The 13,788-nt window shown below is 46.8% G+C and overlaps 1 long non-coding RNA gene across 1 annotated transcript in view; it reads left to right on the forward strand.

The window, feature by feature from the left end:
• The window catches only part of LOC104079073, a 6,253-nt gene extending 5,363 nt beyond the window's left edge, over positions 1-890 (forward strand). Inside the window, exons 2-3 of the long non-coding RNA XR_683544.1 lie at positions 293-409; positions 499-890. This is a non-coding gene — a long non-coding RNA (uncharacterized LOC104079073). The remainder of the gene's footprint in view (positions 1-292; positions 410-498) is intronic.
• Positions 891-13,788: the final 12,898 nt, after the last annotated feature.

Here is a 13,788-nt window from a genome sequence, read left to right on the forward strand (position 1 = left end):
TGGCTGGAGTCCGGGGAGCCCCTCCCCGGCGGCGGCAGCGTGTGTCCAGGGCTGTGGTTGTCACTCCGGAGCAGGGCTTGCTGTGCTGGCAAGCCTCAGGGCGGCAGCTCAGAAGTGCTTTCACATTTTCCAGCCTCTCAATTATTTTTGCAGTGGGTTGAGGGCTGCAGGTTGAGGCTGAGTGTTGTCCCACCTCTGGACCCCTCCTTCCCCTACACACCCTGGACCGTGACGTTACAGCCACCACGGCAGCAAGTGTTACCGAGCCTCTTTTTCTTCTTGTTTTGTGCAGAGCTGATCTGATCGGGGCCTACCAAAGACATTAACGACGTCGAAAGTAGCCTACTTTAAGAGAAAATATGCAGAAGAAGAACATTTACATCAAGATTACCATGAGTATTGTCCAAAAGTGAGTAGCTCTCTCATCCCAGACCCCATCCTCCCCCGGTTTCATTCCTCAATGCTAAAGACCCGTTTTGCTTGCTCTTTACTCCCCAGCACCTGATACTACCGGAGGACCGAACTTGTATTCTAAAACTTTCTCTCCAGAAACTCCGATTCCTGGACGACCCTGAAGCCTATCTCCGTAGGTCTGTATTAATTAACAATCTGTTGAGGAAGATTCACCTAGAGACAGAGAGGGAGAGCTATGAATACTTTAAGGAGGCTCCGTGTTATAGGACTGCTTACTCTGATGCACGAAAACGGCTGAAGTTTATGGTACAGGAGTGCTGTTCCCAGTCGCTCTATTATGAAGAGCTGCATTCGTATCGCATCGTGCCTTACTCTGCAGAGAACGCCGTTTACGGAATGGGCTACACGAGCAGCCACTTGGAGCAAAATTCTCAATTGCTTATTTATAAAATGAATTAAAGTAGCTGTTAGACCCACTGATGTTTGTTTCTGAATGCTTGAACTGCTTACTGAGATATTGAGATGAGGCACTAATTGCAGATATACTTGTGATCAGAGGCGGATGCGTTCAGAGCTGAGTGGAAGGTACTTTGAATAATGCTCTGCAGTCCCCGCTGTTAACCCCCTGGTTATGAAGTCCCTTGACGTACACACAGAGCTGGTGCAATACGGAGGTCCTTATCTGCAGAGACTGCGCGCAATGTGTTTTGTAGAAACAAAGCTGCGTTTAAGTTATCTGTGTGTAGATACAGACGTTCAAAATCACTTTGCAGTTAAATTACGCCATCCCTGGTGGAAGGAGAGCCCCCAAAGCAGTGGAGTAGTCTAACAGTGAGGAGTAAAATGCAAGTTATTTACTGTAAAGGTACAGATAGAAAGTTTTTTTGAGAAATGCTTTGACCATGAAGGAGTCAGTGCCAAAGGAAACAGCCTTTTGCGCAGGGTTTTCGGAGACTTAACTCGCTTGCTACTTACAAGACGCTCTACTGAGATTTGCAAGTTGTTTTTTTTTTTTAAAAATAATTGCATTCACCTTTTACTTATATTATCTCTTAGCTGGTATCTACTTTGCTATTTTAATACAAGCCAGAATGACTCACAGGAAAGATTGTTTCTTCAGCCCGTCCTCAGTGTTTCCTTAACTTCATTTGATTATTTCCCTAGCTGTTTCCCTGATACTTTTTTGCATGCTAATTTGCTGTTTGGCCAGAGGCTCACCTTGGTGCTAGGGAATAGACAGTAATTTCATTTTATGTGGAATATAAAAGGCAGAAAAACAATTATAACTTTCATAGATAGAGAATGAATGTATCTGACAGATGCTAGTAAAACCTCAGAGATTCTCCTGATGAAACTACTCAGCATTAGTAATAGTGTTTCAGGTTAAGTGAAATGTCTAATTTCAATCTGGGAATTAACCTTAGAATATGTAAATATATATTTCACAAGCTATGACATGAGAGATGTTCAGCAAACTGATGACTACAAGTGGAAAGTTTTATAGCTGCCAAAGCTATGTCATGAAAATACCAAAGAGTAATATAAGGGAAAAGATGATGCTCCAGCAATGGGGTCAAAAGCAAAGATTGCACTATAACCTGGGGAAATGTGATTAACGAGCCTGTAAACGACCCGTTACTGACACGCCTGCAGTTCACCTGCGGGTGACTCGCATCCCAGAATTGCTGAACAAATATACGAGATAATCCAAAGCCTGTCAAAGTCCTACAGGTCTGTTGGCTTACAGTGAAGAAACCGGCTTTGCCTCGCTGGCTATCACCACTTAAAGCTTTAAAGCAAAGTAAAGAATAGTGCACACTCAGCTGGAGGCAGATATGTAACTAAGAACCTAATTTTTTATTTTGAAAGGCTTTGCTCATGCAGATGTGGCTGATGCTATTTCTGAAGCATTATACAGTACGAACAAATGCCATTGCTTGCCAGGGACGTGCTTCGTGTAGGATTCCTCCTGTAACCCAGCTTAGAGCATCCTAGTCGTGTGTGTTGCACATATCATCGCAGCTCTCAGGCATGTGTTAGTGCAGCAGAAAAGAACAGAAAGGCAGAAGCAGGAGGTGTGAAGAGCAAAGTTAAGTCCCATATCAGTAGTTAGAAGCCAGTACAGGTTTAGGAGACAGAAGGAAACAGTGAGATCCAGATATTTTTTTAAATGGGAAAAAAAAGGCGACAGTCTAATTCAAAACAAGGATAACCTGCAAACTGGAGAACATAAACAGTACAGATATTGTGGGAAGGCTGGAAAAACAGGGCAGTGCTGTTTGGGAGGTGCTATTAGTCACGATGAATGTTCAGGTTTTTGTTTTTATTTTGAGACGAGGCATATTTACTTGTTTCTTACAAAAGGGTGTCTTTAAACCCTCGGTCAGTGTAATTCGGTGTCAGAGCTGCTTGGCCACGTGTGGTTATATTTGCCCCTGGGCTTGCACAGCCCCAAATCGTGTGAGCGATGAAGCTCGCATTTGGCATAGCTTGAGAAATCTCCAGCTAAAAGTGGCTGTGCCCACCTCGACAGGGGCTGGCTGGGGAAGGCCAGGCTAATTGTCAGGGGTGTGGAACAGCCCTAATACCGCCAGTAAAAGCTGGCAGCGAAACCCATCTGCTGCGTGGGACGTGGGCTGGTGATACGATGGCTGTCGTGCCATTATCCCCCAAAGAGCTCTCTGGCCTCTGCTGGCACCTTGCTCGCCTCATGCAGCCTTAGGGCTGGGGTAGGGACATTAGCAGACTGCTAGGTGGTAAAGGAAAATTACTGCTGTCTTCTGATTTTTCAAACTATGTAATTTTCCGCTCTGAAGTGACCTGATTTATGCATTTTTTTCCTTTGTGTCCGTTTTCACCTGAATTCATAATGATCTAGCAGCTACATGAAATGCTAAAATGCTTTTTTGTCTCTCACTGACCTACTTTATTATATTCATAGGATGGTTCTGGCCTGAATAAACATAACTTTTTACGTAAAATTAATAATGTTTCAATGGAATGAAAAAGCTCAGTGGGATTAAAGCCTTTAACCTCACCTGAAAAAACCCATTGCCCCTGTCAGATTCATCTTTGAAGAGTAGCTCTTTTGCCTGCTGGAAGAGACAGATACTTTCTTACTCACTGAAAGCTTCTCTGATAAGGTGTTATGATAACTGAACAGGCATAACAGACAAAAATCTGGATCAGATAACAAAACTCCTTGGGCTACCTGTGAAAGAGGATGATATTTTACTCATGTTTTTCTCATGTGTTGTTTTCTTGAACAAAAAACATTGTCTGATTTTTTTATTTCTACTCGCTCTACTAAAATTGATTATTTCTTTCTAGAAAACAAATTGTTTTTTTATGGTTGACTTTTTGATAAGAAATTGAATCAAAGGTCCACAATTCTAAATATTTTAAGTCTGCTCAAGTTTTTACTGCCTTCCGCTTTGCGCAGTGATTTGTGCTGTTTAAAAGTGGGTCTGAAACATTCTACTTTAGTGCTTAAAAACCATAGTTTATGGGGTGATGAAGAAGTACAAAGGTGCAATACATTGCAAGTTACTCCCAAAATATTTAATTTGACACTTTTTGAATTATGTGCTGATTTTAACGTTTAGTTACCAAGTTACCGGGTACCAGCCTTTTAATACAGCTACATACAGTGATTTTTCTTTTTTGGGTTTGTAGCTACAATTCAGCTCTTCTGGCTTCTGATGTGTGAATCTGTCTGTAGGTGGTCAACTTTCAGTGATAGAGATATATATATATATTCTATTATGACTGCAGTAGGAACTCCCACATATGGGCTATGTTTGCAGTGGATGTAAAGAAAGTCCTTCCTTCCCTTTGACTCAGTTGCCTTGGAGACAGTATATTCATCAGAGAGAATATAGACGAGCTGGGTGACAAGGACGGACTTGGTAATGATAGGTGATCATTTTGAAAACGACTGGCTTAGGACAATTCATTTTCGTCTCGGCATAGCCGCATACTTGACTGTAATTAGTGTTTAAGTAAGTTTTCTCTGTGCCGCTTTTTCCTAACTGGCTGTAAATGCTGGGCCTGATCCTGGACGCAGAAGGGGCGGTGGTGGCTCCGTGGGAGGCACGGCGTGGGTGTGTGGGGTCACCTTCTGGAGCTGCACGAGCCGTGGCTGAAGGCAAGAGGGGTACAGATGCCGGGGGGCAGCCTGGCTCAGCAGGGCAGCATCTCTGCCTGTACGACCTGGTGCAGACACCCCAAAATATTAGGGCCCCGATCCTGTAAACGCTTCAGTTATCATCTAAGTTTCTTTGCGCAGATCCTCTCGCCGAGGCCAGAGAGACTCCTCGTGTACTTGACGCTCAGCATGTGTATGAGTGTGTGCGGGGCTGGGGCTGCTGTGCACCGCAGAAGTACGCCTCAGTTGCCTAATTATCGGTGAAAGTGATTATCGAGCTGCCGCTTGAGTTCTTGAATACGCTTATATTGCACTGTAAATTGAACTTTTGTTTTCAAGGAATATGTTGAGTATATGCACTATTGTGCCTTAAAGTCCCATCCTCATATGAGCCTTTGTATATGTTCTGTAAATCTGCAAACCGTGTATAGCTGATAACTCTGTGCACTCCATACGGATCCGGTTCGGTACTCGGCAGGGCCTTGGGAAACAGGACCCTGCCCTCAGTTTGCAATGAAAACAGAGGGGATATGGCAATTCACTCTTCTCTTCTTTTTTAGATTGCTTTCCTCTTCGCTGGTCATGAAATTCTGTTTTTCTGGTTTCTGTCGTAACTGGGTTCTGGGTTACCTACAACGCCAGACGCCCCTCACGGGAACTCAGAAAGTTGTAAAAAAGTTGTCTCCAGCTTTTAAATGCCACCTGTACAGCGTGCTCTCAGCAGGGAATCACAACTGCATATAATAACTGTGGCAGGTGTTGTCAAGTATATCATCATATATTTGACATGATTAACAAAGCAGAAAAGGGAACACCTATTTCTATTGAAATGCATGAGCCTGCATTATGTTAAATACATGGTGATTATACACCACTTAATTGGAATAATACCTACTGGTTCTATAACAAAAAATGGCTTTTTAATGTTTAAAATTACTTGGGACCTGATTAAAGGTTTTTATGAAATTGTTTTCTAAAGTGAATAGTAGAAAAATGTATATGTATTTTAAATATACATATGATGTGCATGTTATTAATAAAGATCTATTTCTATTGAACCAGATGGACTCTCATTGAATATATGCTGTTTGGTTAACAAGTTAATATGTAAAGTTACTAAAGAAAGATTTCTAACACCATCAATCCCCTGAAGAATTTTAAACCCATTCTTTGAGGGACCTGGATCCCCGGGATGAACCTGGACTCATCTGACCTATCTGATGTGCAGAGCTGGGGCAACTCCTCTGGATGCCGTGCAAACTCTGGCGTTCCCTTGTCCTGCCTGGATCCCATCGTTTGCATCCCAGCTTGCCTATGGGCTTGCAAGACCCTTCTCCTTTTCTTTGTTTATTTACTTTATTTAAAAATGTGCAAGGAACCATTTTCCTAATGATGTTCTGCAGAGTACCTTCCAGATGCTGCAGAAGGGTGAAAGATAAGATAGGTAGTTACTGGAGTGGTTCAGGAAAATGGGAATTTTTAACAAAAATATTGGTTATAATGGAAATATCTCCCTCTCCCTCGTCCTCAGGGCTTTTCTTTGGGATTCTTGAGCCTGAAGAAACTGAAACAAAACCCTGAAAACACTTCAGGGATATTGAAAAGGAGAACTATTCACAAAAGGATGAACTTTCCCCACTGCACAGGAACCTCTCAAAGCAGCCACAGGGAACTGGGTCCCTCAGTGCTCACCTCCAGCCAGGGCTCGGGTACCATCTGGGGGCTGCAAGCCCAGCTTTTTTAAGGACCTGAGCATTGCAACCCGCTGCCGTAGGCGCAGCAGTAAATCAGTCACCTCCTCTGATGGTGCTGCATTAGGAGAGAGCAGCTGCATGTTGTCAACCTGAGGACAGCTCTGAAACCGCCGATCCCAGGTCCCCTACGTACCTTGTTTGAATGTGATGTTACCAGGGGTAAGCAGCCACCACCCAAATCCTGAGATGTTCTTCATCAGACACAGCCCTTTACCCATCTCTGAACCTCTCCTCTTTTTAACCAAAAAGCAATACCTAGACCTTAGCATGGGGATGTGCATGACTTACAGGAATGGGCTGCTTAAAAGAGGTAGGCTGCACATCTGCAGGTTTGTCCTGTTTGCTCCCCACATTGTGTGTGAACAGCCAAGGGCCTCTGGGGCGGCATATCCCTGGCACAGAGAGATGTATTCAGATGGCCAAAATTCCCCCGGGATCCTGGGTGGGAGCTGCTGCCTCTGAGGATACACCACACTGGTAGGAGATGCTGACCCTTGGGCTTGGTCCAATCTTGGAGAAAACTGCTTTAGTCTGGAAATAAAAGGCAGTGTAGCAGCTTCCCACCTCCCAGTGCAGCCACACTATGTTGTCCAACCCATGCAAATACTTTCCCACCATGGATATTTTCCAAGCTGTGGGAATCATCCTGCCATAAGGCAAATTCTGCTGCAGACTGAAGGCGGGGTCCTCTATGCCAATTCCTCTGCTGCTAAAGGAGGTGGTGAAATCATCATGGCCAGACCACCGTGGGCTTGCTTTGCTCTCAGCTGTATTTTCTTTTTTGCTTTTTATGGCCATTTGCAGCCCGTTTGAATCGAAGCAGCTGCTGGGCTGACCTACCTCGGCACTGCCAGCCCAGACTTGTGGAGCAGCTGGCGCAGGACCCAGGGAATCCAGCTGAAAGCTGTAATTCACCATTACATCCCACAATCCATGCATTTCAGGGCTTAATTAATTCAGGCCCTGAGATAAGCAGCGCTGTTTGCCAAACTAGGCGATGCTTTGAGCTCCTGGCTGAAGTGTGCTGCAGAGCATTGCAACCTGCTGGCTTTTCTAGCTCAGCGGGACAGTCTACGCTGCCTCGCTGCCCGCAGGCTGATGTGCCACTGATGGTAAATTATCCACAGCTGGGCTGAATGGTGCCAAATTGTAGCTCTTAACCGGTGGAAGGCGGCTTTTCCTGAAACAAACTGCTTAGTGAAAATTGTTGTCATTTTGCAGCAAGAAGGGCTGTCTGTAACATCTGCTGTCAGGGAAGAGGGAGGATGGCTGGGAAGGTAAAGGTCTTTCTCCCTGTAAGGTACCAGAATTGCCTGTTCATAGTGAGAAGCTGATATTGCTCTCCCACATTATCCTTTGAGGCTCAGGACCACGCAGACATTTCATCTGTGCTGAGACCACCCATTACACCATCCCTTGTGGTGCCCTCCAAAGCGAACAACCAGTGCTTGCAGCACAGTCTGTGAGCCCCCTGCCCTCGCTGGGATGCCGGGGGGGAGCTGCGGGAGTGTCACAGCACGTCGGGATCATCAGCACCTTACCCAGCGAGCATTCCCAGAGGTTGGTTACACCGTGCCCCGGGCAGACAGGGTCTCTCCCAAAGCTCTGCAGGGCAGGCAGGGTTTGCAGCTCAAGGTGGTGTCATCCAGGGAAACCTTGGAATTTGGTAGGTGCGTGGAGCCACAGGGTGGGACTGTGCGAGTGTGTTTCTCTCCGGTGAGTTAACCAGAAAAAGGGAGCTCAGCCCATCGGCCGGGCTCTGCAGAAACCTGCCAAGCCCACGGGGGCCAAGGGTGACTCACCATGACAGTGCCATCAGGACCTACCCATCCTGCGTTGCGGTAGCATGTATTAATTCAAGTCCTGCATGGCCAGGGGGTGATACCCCCCCTGCCATCTGCAGCCTTTGCATCATGGAATCAGAGCACCATTACTGATGATCCTGATGAGATGGGCCCCTTGCTTACAGCATTAGTGTAAATAACTATTTTTCTGCAAAATTTTGTGTCTAAGGCCAATGGGCATCTCGGTGCCCTGTGGGGGCACAGGTCCACATGCAGAGAGCTGAGGTGAGGACACGTCTGCTCCGGAGGAGAGCCAGAGCCCGGCTCCTGTTGCCATTCAGACACACGGGCTGCAGAATAAAACCGGCTGGGAATGGAAAGGCTTTTGTGGGAGAATCTGAATCAGGAGAAACATTTGGGCAGGAAGAGGTGGAAGGTCTCAGCTGGCGGGAGCCTTGCACTGCGCTACCGAGTAGTTACTCTTCACAGGCGGTTGTTTTACCGGAGCCTGCCCTGCAGCGCGCCTCGCCCTCGCCCCCCGGCAGGTCCCTACCCCAGCAGAGGAGTGCAGGGCAGGCTTTTTGCCTGAAGATGGCACTGCTATATTGAAGGATTGTTGGAAAATTGCTGTAATAGAGCTGTGTGTAAGAGTAGGCTGGGAGAGCTGTTGATACGAGCTCAGGTGTGGGTGCAGGGGTAGGTGCTGTCTGTGTTGGGTCTCAAAGGACCCCGTTTCCCACGGACAGGCAGCCCCGAGCCAAGACTCTCTCCAGACCTGTTTTGCAACATCATTTTGAATTTTTCCTTAACAATTGGACCCAGACTGTATCCAAATCTTGCTAGATTGGTATAAACTCTTTCTTTTCCACTCTCTTAAGAAGCAGTACGGTGTGTGTTAGTTGCTGAGTGCTGCAGAGGTCTGATGTGAGCATAACAAAATGCAAGGAGCTGCTCCGACTTGTTCACGAGAGATCCTCCTCATGATCTGGTGTCAAGAGGGTGGACGGGAATGTGACCCAGGCTCTACCCAGGTGCTCACATCAAGTAAAACAGTGGTGGCCAGAGCCACAAGGAGTGAATGAAGCTGTCTGTCCTGGGCCCGTGTCCTGCCCCTTCTCCTTTCGCTTCTTGAAGGACCTGAAGGGGCAGCAAATAATCCCTATGCTGTGCAGGTAAGAATTAGTCCATATAGTGGGGGAAATGCCCCTGGATGACCAAGGTCTCCCAGGCCTGTTGTCTGAGCATCAATATTGCCTCTGCTTCAATGCAAAGGTGATGGGAGACTGACTGCAATTATGGTGGAGTGGTAGCGATGTCTTCTAGGGATTGGGACTGAGCATGAAGTAGCCCAAAGGCAGTGTCAAACCCAAGCTTGGTGGTTTGGGTGTTACCTGGATGCTCAGAGACTGAACAGGCAGGATTGGGCCTGAATTAGGATGGGAGGGTATCCTCGTTGCCAGAGTATGGCACACCCTGCTTCTGGTTTGAGGGGCTCCTCGGCAGAAGGACGCCCTGCTGGGTCAGATGAGGTTGTGCACGGAGAAGCCTTGCTCCTCTGAAAGCTTCACATGGCTCACCTTTGTGCTTACTCCTGTCTGTCCTCAGCCCCTGAGCCGTGGTCCTCGTGGGATGGAGCCCGTGTGCCTACTCGGAGCCGGAGCTGGATTTAATGTCTTCTGTGCATTGGCACCCCCAAATGCCATCAGGAGAGAGAAGAAGAAGCAATCGTTGACCATTATGATAAATTTGACTCTTATGAACACACAGAAAAAAAGCATAGCTGTGTGTCTTTACTCTCACCACTGGAGGGCTGCATCTACCTGCAGACTTTATTTAGGTGACGTTAAACCCGGAGCACCTGTCACCTTGAGAAATGTGTTGTACCAGCGTAATTGGGGAAGGCTGAAAAGCAGAAACTGTTTTCTTTGGGGAAAAACCTGGCTGTAAACTTCATTGGTTCGCAGTGAAGGAGCTTTTTTTCCCTGCCGGCAGCTTTGTGATTAGTTTTAATAAAGGCGGTGGGTTGGGAGGGAAGGGGGGAAATTGCTTCAGGATAGTGGGGCTGTGAAAATAGTTTGGTTTGAGCTGTGTTCCCTCTTTCATAATAATCTAAGTACTGGGGCCAGGTGCCATTGGAGGCGAAGAGGTCCTTGATCTCCTGAACATATTGCCAGCCATTTATTTACGTGTCGTGCCTGCGCTGGCCGGTGGGACCCTGTGGCTCAGCCCCTCTGGTCTCCAAACCTCAGCTCTCCTCGGCCCCCGTGGGCTCGGCAGAGCCCGGCCGATGGGCTGAGCTCCCTTTTTCTGGTTAACTCACCGGAGAGAAACGCGGCAGGCGAGCAGCTCGAGCTTGACAAAGGAGATGTCCTATCTGCAGATGCTAAAGTATGCTAAAGAGTTGTGCCTCTCTGGGGGTCTCTGCTCAGGCTGCTGTGAGGTTTTCTTCAGCTTCACGCAGACTTTGCAGGTTTCTATTCCAGCTTTGAATTCCTGTAGCTTACAGACACAGCAGAGCCGCTAGAAACATGATCAGCAAGCCAGGCTTGGGGGTATTGCCCCAAGCCATGTTTGTCCCCTTTTTAACTGCAGGGTGGTTCCTGTGAAGTTTGATGACTGACTCTCGGGGAGTGATTCCTTGTCGATGGGAAACCCTTGGGATGACTCCCCCAGTGAAGACACGCATTTGGCAGGGTGATTTTGTTGCTTGCCCGGTCGGACCTGTCATCACTGCCTTTTTCTTGTGCCGTCTTGGGCCCACACTTCTGAGGGTCGGTGGAGGAATTCAGTTAAAAGCAGTAATGTTCCTGCCATGGATTGAATAAAGCTCTGCTTGGACTACAGAGGGCAGCAAATTGTTCAGAATACAGTAGACTTCATCCCATGCTGATTTTAACAGCTGCAGCTATGTTGGAGAAGTTCACTGCAGCTGAGAAGAGGAATGGGGCTCCAGTGCAAGGACCAAGCGCCAGCCAGCCTCGGCACAGCAGGCAGGTCCGCCCTGCTGGCTGCTGGTGGCTGGTGTAGCATGTTGCTCTTCTCCACAAACTCCCGTGGAAATGTGTTTGCCAGCTCATGTGCCAGTTAGAAACTATGTGGGATGGAAAATAGTTCTTTGTCTTTTCCAGGCTACGGTGTGATATTTAAAGTATTTTTTTTCCCCACATAGGTATGTGCTCTCTCCTTAAAAGACAGAAGAGCAAGCAAGGAAGGGCTGCCAGGTTAAAACCACAGGCAAGTGCTCCACAGATAAAGTCTTCTGCATTGCTCACAGGGGGTTGCATGTGCGCACAAACCCCTCTGCACCGGTGTGTTTGGTGCTCCTGGTGTTGGGTAGGGAAGTGTGTAACTATTTCAATAAAAGCTTTTGGGGACTTCTTAAAGAAATCTTTCATGGAACTTCTTGAAAAGGCCATTCTGGATGAGAGCTTTTTGTGCTGCACCTCTCTGTTTCTCTCCCCTTCCCCTCCCAGATGACCACGCTTCCTTTAAACTCCTTTGAAAATATCAGCTTTGATAAATAAATCAAACAGCATTGGACTTCAGAATCACTAACGGGACCTGATGCTGGTCAGTAAGCAAACTGTTTCCTCTGAAATCCTTGCAGAAAGGGAACCAGTTGTATTATACATCTCGTGTCCTCACGGCAGTTATATTTTTAGAGCAAGACATTTCATTTTTCTGGGAACTCATGGTATTATTTTCTTTTTGGTATGCTGGGTAGGAATGTGCCAGGAGAAAGAGCCATGCAGCCCTGCTGGTTCCTGTTGAACCCCTTCTGGATCACCTAGAGCTTTTATAGCCCTGTAACTGGTGGTAGCATCTCTCTATATACTGGTAATGATGGACGCTGGTATGGGGAAGGCCAGTAAAGCTTGCTATTTAACACAGTGGGAATGAATGTGCGTAAATGGAGTGAAATATAGCTCTGTCCTTTGTGCGTGCTTCTAGTCAACCCATTTTTGCTTTTCCTGGCTATGGGATGGTGGGTGCTGGAGAATATTATGGAAGGCTGTACTATAGATGCCTGTAAATGTATTGCTTCCCTACGCAAGGCAGCTTCTGTTCCAGTTCAAACATACACGTGAAAGGACGACAGCAGACAAGACCCAGCTGGGGTAAGGTATTTAACGCAGTGAACCAGGAATTGGACTGGCTGTTTTGGGTGGTCTCTTCATTTCAATGATAGTTTTGATAGGGTGGTTCAAGGCACAAACTCTGCTGAAGCCCAGGTAGATTTGGACCAAAACAGCACTGCACTGTCATTGCTAGGAAGGGAGGTTTCATCTTTTTTATGAAAACTATTTTGGGGGCTTAGCTAAGCTCAGAAGGAGCTGCTGGGTGAGATTTTGGTAAATTCCAGCTGGGTTTCCCTCTCAGGCTCCGTAAGGGGTGACTGCAGGACACCTTGCAGAAAGCATCCAGTCTTGGTGTGGAGACACTGTCCTTTCCAAGCAGACTGTCCCAGTGGTCACAACCACTTAAATAGGTGGCTTTTTTTTTTTAAATTCCTTTTTTTAAGTGTCTCATTTCTAATTGGAACTGGTCTGGGCTCAGCTTCTAGCCACGAGCATTTTGTTAAGCCTCTCTCCCAGATTATAAGAATCCCTTTTAAGTGCCCGTTATCTTCCCAATGTGAAGACAGTGTAATCAAGTTGCCTCCCACTCTCTCCCTTTTGAGACCAAACAGATTGATCTCCCTGTCTGTGGCTAAAAGGCCTTTTCTAAACCTTCCATCAGAGCTTTACTTGGGTATCTGGGTCTGAAATGGGACTGTAATCACTAAGTGAGTCTTAGGCTAAAGTGATTTTCTAAAGCATGACATGAAGCATTAAGGATTTCTTGGCCAATACAGAGTGAAGTCTTTTTTATCCAGTTTCTTGACTCTTGCCTTTTTATGTTTGTTTCAGTGGTTTGGACACTAAGATGCAAAATTGATTCTGGATATATCACCCTACAACGCCGGGAGACAGGTGCGTTGCCTGGGGGTGCAGATCCCCTCGTCAAGACCAGAATATTAACCGTCCTCATTAATTTCAGGTCACAGTGGAGAAAGAAGATGAAGACAGACGCGCCTGCTGGCAGGGGCCAGGGAGACTCTGAGTTCAGCTTTGAACTCAGGAAAGCCTCATCCTCAGTCTGTCTGCTGCAAGAGCCGGTGTGACAGCTATAGGGCAGAAGGCATTAGACAGAAGGTTATATTGTTCCCTTTTGGGGACCGTAGCGGTTTCTCACTGCCTTACCTGTGCTAGGAAAACAGTATCTTGAACTCTGACGTGAAATTCTCCACAGGTAAGATATCTGTTTTTCCCCCTACTCCAAGGGTGTAAAAAATACTGCATATTAAAAGAAAAAGGAAAAAAAAGAAAAAAAAAGGTGGACAACCCAGGAAAGAAAACAGGCAGGAGGTTGTCCCTGGAACAGGGCCAGGAACAGGCCCGCGTTGTCCCCCTGAGTGTTGCTCAAGCTGTTCTCTGTAATCCACCCCGCTGCGTCTTGAGAGCGCTGGAACTCAGCAGATCGTGCAAGTCCCGAATTCCTCGGTTCTCGCAGCCCGTGCAGGACTCTCCGAGACAGCCGAGGTGTTAGGGATTGGGAAATCCCAAACCTGGGAAATCTTATGCTGTCCCTGTAGTATGAACTTCAGAAACTCTGAGTGTTTCTGTCGTCAATGCTAGAAACTGCTACT

This window comes from Fulmarus glacialis, unplaced genomic scaffold (genome assembly GCF_000690835.1).
Source record: "Fulmarus glacialis isolate BGI_N327 unplaced genomic scaffold, ASM69083v1 scaffold3007, whole genome shotgun sequence".
Taxonomy (NCBI): domain Eukaryota; kingdom Metazoa; phylum Chordata; class Aves; order Procellariiformes; family Procellariidae; genus Fulmarus; species Fulmarus glacialis.